This window comes from Haemaphysalis longicornis, unplaced genomic scaffold (genome assembly GCF_048455015.1).
Source record: "Haemaphysalis longicornis isolate Haplotype H1 unplaced genomic scaffold, Haemaphysalis longicornis Haplotype H1 scaffold_2, whole genome shotgun sequence".
NCBI lineage: Eukaryota > Metazoa > Arthropoda > Arachnida > Ixodida > Ixodidae > Haemaphysalis > Haemaphysalis longicornis.
Genome location: NW_027526295.1, coordinates 142,707,975 through 142,717,772, shown reverse-complemented (window position 1 = coordinate 142,717,772; position 9,798 = coordinate 142,707,975). Strand labels below are relative to the sequence as shown.

The 9,798-nt window shown below is 44.8% G+C and overlaps 1 long non-coding RNA gene across 1 annotated transcript; it reads right to left on the bottom strand.

Annotated features, from left to right (window-relative positions):
• Nucleotides 1–6,134: 6,134 nt before the first annotated feature.
• Nucleotides 6,135–8,424, bottom strand: LOC144167425 (uncharacterized). Its single transcript, XR_013321993.1, has 4 exons — nt 8,274–8,424; nt 7,933–8,078; nt 7,718–7,840; nt 6,135–6,403 (listed from the first exon to the last, which is right to left on the bottom strand). It is a non-coding gene; the product is annotated as an uncharacterized LOC144167425 (long non-coding RNA).
• Between the last annotated feature and the right edge of the window lie 1,374 nt (nt 8,425–9,798).

Below are 9,798 nucleotides of genomic sequence, written 5' to 3'. Positions count from 1 at the left end.
CTATTTGCACTTAAATGTAATCTATGTACATTTTGCAGTGGTAAGAATGATGTCGAGAACAATGGAAGTTACGAAGCTAACCGTTAACCTAGAAGTACCAGTGCGTACTGCTGGTGGTACTGCGTGCCCTATGCTTGTTATAGCTGCCCAATAGCCCGGTGCTTTAGGGTTGTCTCACGCCACCCTGGCCGATTGGCGTAAGAGACATTGTCTTACGTAACACTGTTTGTCGAACGTATCCCATGTTTCATGGAACCACTGCTTTCTATCGTCCAAAAAAACAATCTGGGCGCAAATATGGTCAATAAATGAGGGACCCCTCCGTCTATCGACGACGATGGTTGAACGCGAGCTTCTTCATAACGGATTCTTAGGTTGTAGTCTGAGTTTCGATTTAGTTTTGACCATGTCGAAATGGAGCGATCAGACGGACGCCGGCTTCATAACGCGAAGAAGCCAGATTGATTCGGTTCAATGAAGCGTTTTTGTTTCTTTCACTTCAACAACATCATTCTTCATGATCGTCGGAGAAAGTTCGCTTTCCTGCAGGGTTCTTTCGCGTTGCAGACGCCATCAGTCAGACCATTAGGGCTTCGCTTTAAACAACACTGACGAGTAATCTACACCATAATGCTAAATTTCTGCCTAGCGCTAACTACAGTCCTCTCGGTCACGGCGAATATCTGCTGCGGCTCAGGAAGTGATCGTGCGATCAGCGAACTCACGGCGGCGTGGGCTACTCTGCCGGTATCTCGCAGCGCGTCGCCGCCACCGAGTATGTTGTTGCAAATCGTATTTGAACCTCCCGCGCAAATGCTACGTGGTTTGAATAAGGGGTCAACGGTGCAGCGTCTGCGAAATGTGTGAGGGGGAGGGGTCTCCTTGGAGTTGACGCATGGCGAAGGTGTGACAGGGAGGCAGAGAGATATATGACGCCATACCAGCGCATGTCGCCCTCGCCCTCACACTTTCTCAAGGCACTCTTCTCTTTTTTTCTTTCCGTCTTCGCTGCCTCCTTCGATCACTTGGTTTCGCAGATATTGGAGGTCTCCACCGCCAAACACAAGTACTGGGCGTCAATGTGCTGCGCCCTCAAGCAAAGCAAAGGGCCCGGTGCCGTATGACGGCGCCATCAAGGAAGATGCGTAACCGCGCACTAACTTTGGCTTGAAGGCCTGTGCTTGTTACGCCATCCCAGACGTCATGTGCAGCTTTCCCGTTCATGGCAGTCCGTTCAACAGCGATTAATCTGTAGTTAATAAGCGTAATGTAAAATTCTCTCACGCTGCTAATATTGGGGGTGAAAACTTGCTTTGCGCACAGTTTCAAGTCTTGCACGTTTTGCGGCTAGGTTCCTGAGCCATGGAAACTATCCCATAGAAATGCATGGGGAGTTAGACAGATTTAACAGCAAATTACACATAAACTATTCAGTATCCTGAAAAGTTATTCTAGTGTTTCTATCTTCCCGTTGAAGTGTTTTTTTTATTGCGACAGTATGCCCTTTGCTTTGTGCCAAATATCACTTTCCTGAAGTAATTTTCCTAGGTTCCTGCGAGGTTAGAATTTTGAGCGGGAAAGCTGGGTATGTCACGAAACACGTGATTTGGCGGTAAAATAAAAAAAATGATTAAATTGAACAATGTTTGTGAATAAAGCATCGTTTGCGGCCTGTCAAGCACTGGTGGCACTATAAAACAGCATATCAAGATTCTGGATAAAACAAATTTCTATCTTGTCTGCATTTCGCTAATCATCATCACGCATACGCATACCCCGACCTGCCCTTGCAATGTCAGCAAACATTTTCGATACACCCGTCGTGTGTCTGCGACTCCAGAGGCAGTCCTCTTACTCTAAATTACAACTTCAGGTCGTCATGAGGTCAATCTGTTGCTTTGTAAACAGAGATCCACCGTTACGCAAGCCGCCGACACCGATAATTTGGGGCGATCAACAGGCTGGGGGCTCTAAAAAAGCCCGCCGAAATATATCGACCGCCGAGCTTCCTCTATGGTGAAGCAGACGAAAACACTGGGTGCGGCAATCCACCTTGCCGTATTCTGCGCCTAGAGAAGCCTAATCGATTTTGGAGCTCAGGAAGACCCATCGAAGGGCCGATACAGCGCACGTACGAACCCGGACGCAGGCGAGAAATAACATAGCAGAAGACTATGACACAGTCGCCGCCACCCTGTCCTTTGAGATCAGGATGCCAAAACCGGTCGGGGTCAAAACGATCAGACAGAAGCAGCTGCCGAGGCTACTAGGCGTACCCACTACAGCACCTGCGTAAATCCTACCTTCATTTTTATCTGGGTGCGACCACTGGTCTTTCTGATAGTTCAGATGATCAAACCCAAAACTTAAGGATTGATCTAGAAGGGGATGTTTAACCAGGGGCGACCTTGAGCCTTCTCTCGTAGGGTGAAATAAAACGCGGTTTCCGGCCGCCGAATGGTATAGTTAGTCTCCGAAGAAATCAGCTTCCGGCCGCACGCTCCGAGAGTAAGAATTCGATACTAATCTATACCAGTAGTTATTCTCGCTGCAATTGCATGCTGTCGTAGACGCCGCCATAGCAGCTAGAAGCGTTCCTCTATTACTTGGCCTAGCTCGCCCCATAGCTTCTTCTCGTTCCCCAACCGAAAATCAAGAATAAAGGGTAATACTTTTTAAAGCGCAGCTTTATATAAAGTCTCACTGATGGAGTTCGATGTCGCCTCAAAAGCACTGTAGGGAGGCCAACATTACACAATGGGTTTCGCCAAAACGTTGATGAAGATTAGCGAAGGCACAGCCAGAGGCTAAATATAAATATGTGTCGCATAGCCGGAATCGAAACTGGGTCCCTCGTATTATGAAGTCGACTTCTATTTGATTTCGCCGTTTCACCATGGTCCAAGGAGATTAAAGTCTGGACTTTGACTTTGGCTAAGTTTGTCTGGGAGATAGCTTCGTGTTTTAAGCACCTTTCTTATAAAGGGATCATTAAATAGCCATTCATAATACATACATTCACAGGTCCGCGCAGAAATAAACGGGGCACGGGAGCGGGGGCCGACGATGATCGCTGCGCCGCGTTGCAGCGCCAACGGGAACGAAGGAGCGACGTTCTCTGGGTACGCTCGCACCTTACACCGTGGCTGATCTGATACGCTCAATCGCCGCTCTGCTGGCGCGTCAGACCGGGCGAGACAGTTTTCAAAAAGCAATGCTGGACTATCCGGTGGCGCTGGTAACGGTGCCGGCAGTGACCGAATCCGCCGCTTAGGGGTTTGTGCCAATCACGCGCACTCGGAAGCGTGGCTGTTGCGCACGGCAAGGTAAAGTTATGAAAGTCTTGTTCAGCGGCTGCATTGTATTGCTTCGTTTTCTGCTTTCTAGCAGTGTGCCTATGGGATGCAAGAAAATATAAGGTGACAGCGAGACCAGAAAAACAGGCAATACTATGCCGCCGGTAAACAAGACTTTCATAACTGCATTTTGCTGAGCGGAAGACATGGACGGCCACAGGCGCCCGCATCTGTCGTAGCTGGTCTTCGGCGAAGTACATTTTTTTTCATCAGCTACAACTTCCGCGGCGGCATATTACCCGCTCTATCGTACCTTCCTTCGACACCGACATGGCCAACGTTAGGTACGATCACGCACTGCCTGCTCTTTCACGAAGCACGCAGTTGCCACGGCTCACGGCTACCACAGAAGAGTGAGCTTTTCGGCTACCTCATACTTCGTAAACGTGTTAATTCTTAGTAAAGAAAGCAGATCCTAAAAACCGCTAAAGAATTCAGGTGTCATGCTAAGCCCAAGCCAGATGCTGGGGTCTTCCCGTAACCCCCCACGGCGACATGGATTCTCAGGAGCAGTTTACTCTCTAGTATACCTACTAAGAAACTCTATGACCGTAACCACACTCTTAATCTGGTTCCACGTAAGATCCACTTAGTAACTGGAACTTTTTTGCAAAAAAGTTCCAGTTATATAATTGGAACCGTGTTCCACATATCCTGAAAATTAAGTGGAACAGTGCACCACATATTTTTGCAACTAAATTATGTGGATCGGTGTTCCAAATAAAAGTATGCGGATCACTGTTCCAAATAAAAGGGTAGTTTAAGTTACTGGAACATTGATCCATGTAAAATGATTATGGAATTTATCCGGTGCGCCATTCCAGGTACCTTCAGACCAGCTGTTTATATAAAACGGTGTTCCTATAGGCATTGGGAAGCTGTCTATGGGACTCCACTTCTCCAATATTTCTGCTTTCCTGTCGGTATACACTGAGGTCATATGCCAGGCTGGCGGATGCATTGGTATCAGCTGGAAACCGCAAGCACCCGTTTAACACAGCCTTGATATATGACCCGCAGTGATACCAACAATTGGAAAGCAGAAACCACCGCAGCAGTGTGGTCCCTGACAGTTCCCAACAGTTGCCTATCGGAGCACAGTTCTATATAAAAGTTGGTCTGAGGCACCTTGAGCGGCACACCCTTTTTGGCTTCACCCGCAGAATCCTGTGCTGGGTTTCAGCTGCATATAAAAGGAACAATATACTTGCATTAAAATACGCACGAAACAAACTAATATGACTCATACACTGCTTTTCAACATACTATACAACTTTATTGGGTGTTAGTATTCATACATTTCAGATTTGAATAGCTGTCTATTTTAAATTGCACAGAAAATGACCAACGTACAAGGAATAAATACCATAACGGTAACACTAGGCTCCAAGTGGCATTTTCACATATTCACTTTTACTCAAAAACATGGTTAATAAAGACGGTATTAGGGTCGACTGCTTCATAAATAAATAGACGTGTGGGTCTACCGCGGCACTGACACAGACATTATACAACAGTGGGCATCAAATATGCTGTCTTATCAGATAAACCAAGGTAATTCAAAGGCGGAATTACTCATTGCGCTTGCCATACTGTGTTTACGCATAACTGTTTGGGAAAATGCAGTTTGCTATTAAATTGTAGGAAAAGGCCTAAAAACAAGCCATACACGGTTATATTATCAGAAACCTACAACAGTGCAGTGCAGGAGTTTAGGAAAACAACGCTCGAGCCAAGATTAACGATAAAACATTTTGACACGAGAGGTCACATGCGGCAGTATGCCACAATTAAAACATGATTATTAAAGATAGTAGTTTCCTGACACCAGACGTAAGTGTAAAATCAAGCTATTTGTAGGCAAAATAGACTTTATGAGCGTCCTGAAAAGGCCTTTGACTTAAGGCACGTTACTTGACCAAACAATTTGTAGTTGTGGAAAATAATTCATCCCAGGAAATCTCACAAAAGCTAGCGTGAATCTTATATAATTTTGCAAACCAGGTAGCTGGAAGCATGTTACACATAATAAAATTTAACAAGCAGACTAATTATATACGTCATCAATTCAAGCGGCAACAAGTCAGACATCCTTAAGAAGCAAACAAGCCAGCGTTGAATTATACAGGGGACCAGTTTTACAAAGCAGACTTCAAAGCATTTTTTCCAGCCTCAACGTTTTACCTTAGGTAAAATTCACAGTTGCGTGCTATAAAAACCCTCCCGTCTTGCTGTCAGTGTAATTGTGACCACGGTGTAAGATAAAAGTATATCTTACACCGTGATTGTGACCAAATCCCTGCTTCTGCCAAGCAAGAATAGCAACTTTGTTCAAAGGAGAAGACTTGTTCAAGCCAAATACGCACATTTTCAATTCTTCTACGGCATGGGTGTCAGCTTACTTACAGTACTAAAATTTACCAATGAAGGCGCAAGCCATCTGCGTAAATAAGCACTGTCACTTTTGCATCAGCAGCAGCACTGCCACGAAAAAAAAATCTCATGAGCTACACTTGAATAATAGGACGTTGCAATGCGGTGCCATGAACTACATTAACACCCACTATAGATTCAAAGACAGCCTGCGCATTGTGCCAATGATGAAAAATAAGGCACGACTTCAGTATTCAGTTGACATGAAACTTGCATGTGCCAGTAACTTAAACCTCTTCATCTGATTTCACACCCTCCATGCCTTTCAAGAGATACTTTAACCTCTACCAATAATTGAAAATCCCAAGTAGAGCTGAACCCTTCAAGTATTCCAACAGACTCCAACTTAAATGACACCAGGCCACTGTCAAATTTCTCATGCTTTCCAAGAACTCCCTGCAAAAGTCCCAAGAACTCTTCAAAGGCACACAACCATAAGAACATGATGACACGATGAAAAAGATGACATATGCGGCGAAGAGGATGACCGCATCCTGAAGTGACAATGCAGGCGGCGAATCCGTGATGTGTTTCTTGCGGGCAATATTGATAGCGCCAGTCCCTTCTCTCAGAATAACCGGGCCTCGAGAAGACTTACTGCTCACCTCATGTACCTTCAAGGAAACAAGAATATTTGATTTGATTGATTGATTGTAGGGTTTAACGCGCCGACGCAGCGCAGGCGATGAGGCGCGCCGTAGTGGAGGGCTCCGGATTAATTTTGACCACCTGGGGATCTTTAACGTGCGCCGAAATCTCGTACACACGGGCGTTTTTGCTTTTCGCCTCCATCAGAAAAGCGGCCGCCGCGGCCGGGAATCGAACCCGCGACCTTGTGCTCAGCAGCGCAACGCCTTAGCCACTGAGCCACCGCGGCGGGTGAAACAAGAATATTTTGTTACATGGTTGCTTTAAATGAGTGAGTTGCTTAGGCCCTTTCATAACACAGTAATTGATTTAAAATCAGTGATTCCTTGCGTTTTTTTCTGGGAGTGTTGCTAAAGGTGAAAGTGCGCTAAACAATATCACCACAGACAATCAATGAAATTGCGCTGATTCTGGAAAGTATCCCACCTTGCTGCCTCGGTATCCTGAATATAAGGTTTTTTATCCTTGGGAGGTTTCGTTTATTAATCAAATAATAATTACTATAATCACCTTTCGGCATTATATTTTACACACCTTCTCTCTGCAAAAAATGCTCTCTGTATACTGTATAATGTGCTCCCTAGAATGCTGTAGTGAGGCTTGCTTAATATAACTAACAGCTAAACGATGTTTCTACCGCAAAGAAATAAATGGCCAGTCATAGGAAATCATAAATATCGCACTATGGCAGAAAGTTTGGGGGGAATTAGTTCCACCTAAACTATTTCCCTCTCGATATGTATTACCTCCATGGTTTGTAGTGGTATGAGGCAGAAGTTGAGCTGACTAATGCTGAACTAGGCTGTTGCACAATTTTCTTATAAATCACAACTATAGCACATTTTCTTGCAGGCGACACTTTCTGTGCTCTAAACAATTCCCTTAAAAAAATTACCCCTTATTTAACCACCTGTCAAAATCCAATGCAAGCATTACTCATGCTACGGCTGTATTTGGGAGTATTATTGGTGCTACGGGCGTATTAAAAGCGGGAAATTTAAATCGTCAGTTGCCACCGTATTATTGTAGCAGCACCCACGTTGGGCGTGTCCGTGGTGCTGGCAAATCACAGCAACAACTCTCAAGGTGTAAAAGCTAAATATTTACAAAACGTAAATACAAAATAGTGGTTTTTTTGGCCACTGTTGGAGCATCCGTAATAGGCGGAATGTGAACACAATGGCCAATATTGGCGTTCACGATAACTTGTTAACAGTGAGATTTTATTAGGATGAACAGCCCCAGAAATTGAGTCCCGCAAAAACAAAATGCCAGCTTACCCAACCAAAATTAAGACCCGGGTGTTTCTGCCAGGGACGTCTCAAAGTGCACTTCCAGGAAAGTTTCGCTAACGTGTTCCGAAAAGCTCTTACTGTCACCTTGAGCCACAGGCCAAGCTGTCACTGAAAAGAAGTTCAAGTTTCAAACCATTAGTTACAAAGAAACTACCTAAAAACGCGCCATGAAAGACCCAAAAATGGCAGTGCGTACTTACTTGTAGAATGCAATGATTTCATCCCGTGCAAGAGCTTTAATGTGTTGCCTTCTGATGATACACTTTGAAGAAGGGGTCCAAATACAATTAAAATGGCCATATGCATTCCTTGTACAGCTGTTTTAGGTCTATCTTCGCCCTATTGCCTAGAAAATAAACAGTACAAAAATATCAGAGAATAAATTTATGCTTTGCTTTACCCAGAGAGCACGAGAAAATATTGAACAATGTCTGATTCGTTCCACGAAAGTCGAATGTCTTTTTTACAGCGGAAGCCCTGGTAATCTTTTCTCGCTAAACAATTTGAGATATAAAAATATTTGAACATACTTTAAGCTCACCTGTCCTTGGTCTATGCGAACTGGTGAATATCTGCACAATATGCACGACTCAAAAGGTACTCTTTTGTGGCTTATGAGCTGCACAGGGCATTCATAATCCGCCGCACTCTCCCCGACGACCCTTCAGCATGCCGAAGATGTCTTCAGCCAGTAAATGCCACAGCCATGACTTCGCAGGAGCATGTAAAGAATGGAAATAATTTGTTATCATTTTTTTTGCAGAGAAACAAAAACATTTGTCACAACCTATCAGTGGAGGGCCAAATGTCTCCACAGTCAGCCACAGACTCTTTCTGAACAGGTCATAGAGTATGAATACAGAATGTAGCAATCTGCTTTTGCATTATAATTTATACGTTCGAAGGAGAACAAAAATGGATTAATGTTTGGTGCATATCATGATTCAACAACTTTGCACCTGAGCGTTTCGAAAATTATTCCAACTCGCTAGCTGCCACTGACATTGATAGCATAAAATGGCAGGAATGAATTATTTTTAAACTTACTTCGTGACGCTAAAACTTTTAATAGTCCACACGTGAGCTTTATGGGTAATTATTCTGAGGTCTCAGGTTACCACTGACATTGACAGCATAGAAACGGCTCCACACTTTCTGCGTGTTTCCACCTGACTTCCCCTCCACAAAAGGAACGTTTTGTTACTACGCTGCTGCTCAGACAACCACTTTCCCTTGCATTTCACTACACGTCAGGGAGCCAACTAAAGTTGACTAGTGTAAATAGACCATCTGAATTCATCGAAGGCATTGGAAGAAACGGGGAACAACTACACACACAGCACAGATAAACGTAAGCAGTGCTGCCGCCAACGTCTTGAACGCACATCAACATTAGGCGGAATAGCGTGATTAGCACAGCAAATGTATGGCTCTCAGAAGACCAACACAACGCAATTAACACGGAAGTTTGAAAATACCGATAAGGTTAAAGACAGACGCTCCGACAAACAAGCCGTGCAGTGTGTGCGCGCGAGACAATAACGTGCGAACCCGAGAAGATTCAGTACCGCTGACAGGTACAGCAACCGTAAATATACAACTAAGCAACACCACACCATAAGGGGACATGCAGACTCGAGAAATGTGCGCACCAGCAACTTTCTAAATAGCACTAGCTAACGTATGCAGTCAGAAATGTCAAGCCGACTCCGACCCACAAACACACAAGCTTAAGTGAATAACGGCCGCAAACGTTTCTCGCATCGAACAGGCAGCGGAGCGGCACGTTTATCGGACGCAGTGATGAACAAGTCAAAGAACAACAACCGTTACCAGAACATAAATAAGCAGCACTGACCTTTTTTGCGCCTCCCGGCAAAACTTCACTTCTTCGAACAGTAAATACAGCCCGAGGACATGAAGAAATCCGCAGTTTCACGCCACAACCAAACTGGTAACCGTTCCCGCCAGTCTGACCGACAGTTCATTTAGTACATCAGGCGCATAACGCGAGCAATCAAGAAAACCGCTATAGAAGGCCACTGGTGGCGCTGCATGCGGACGAA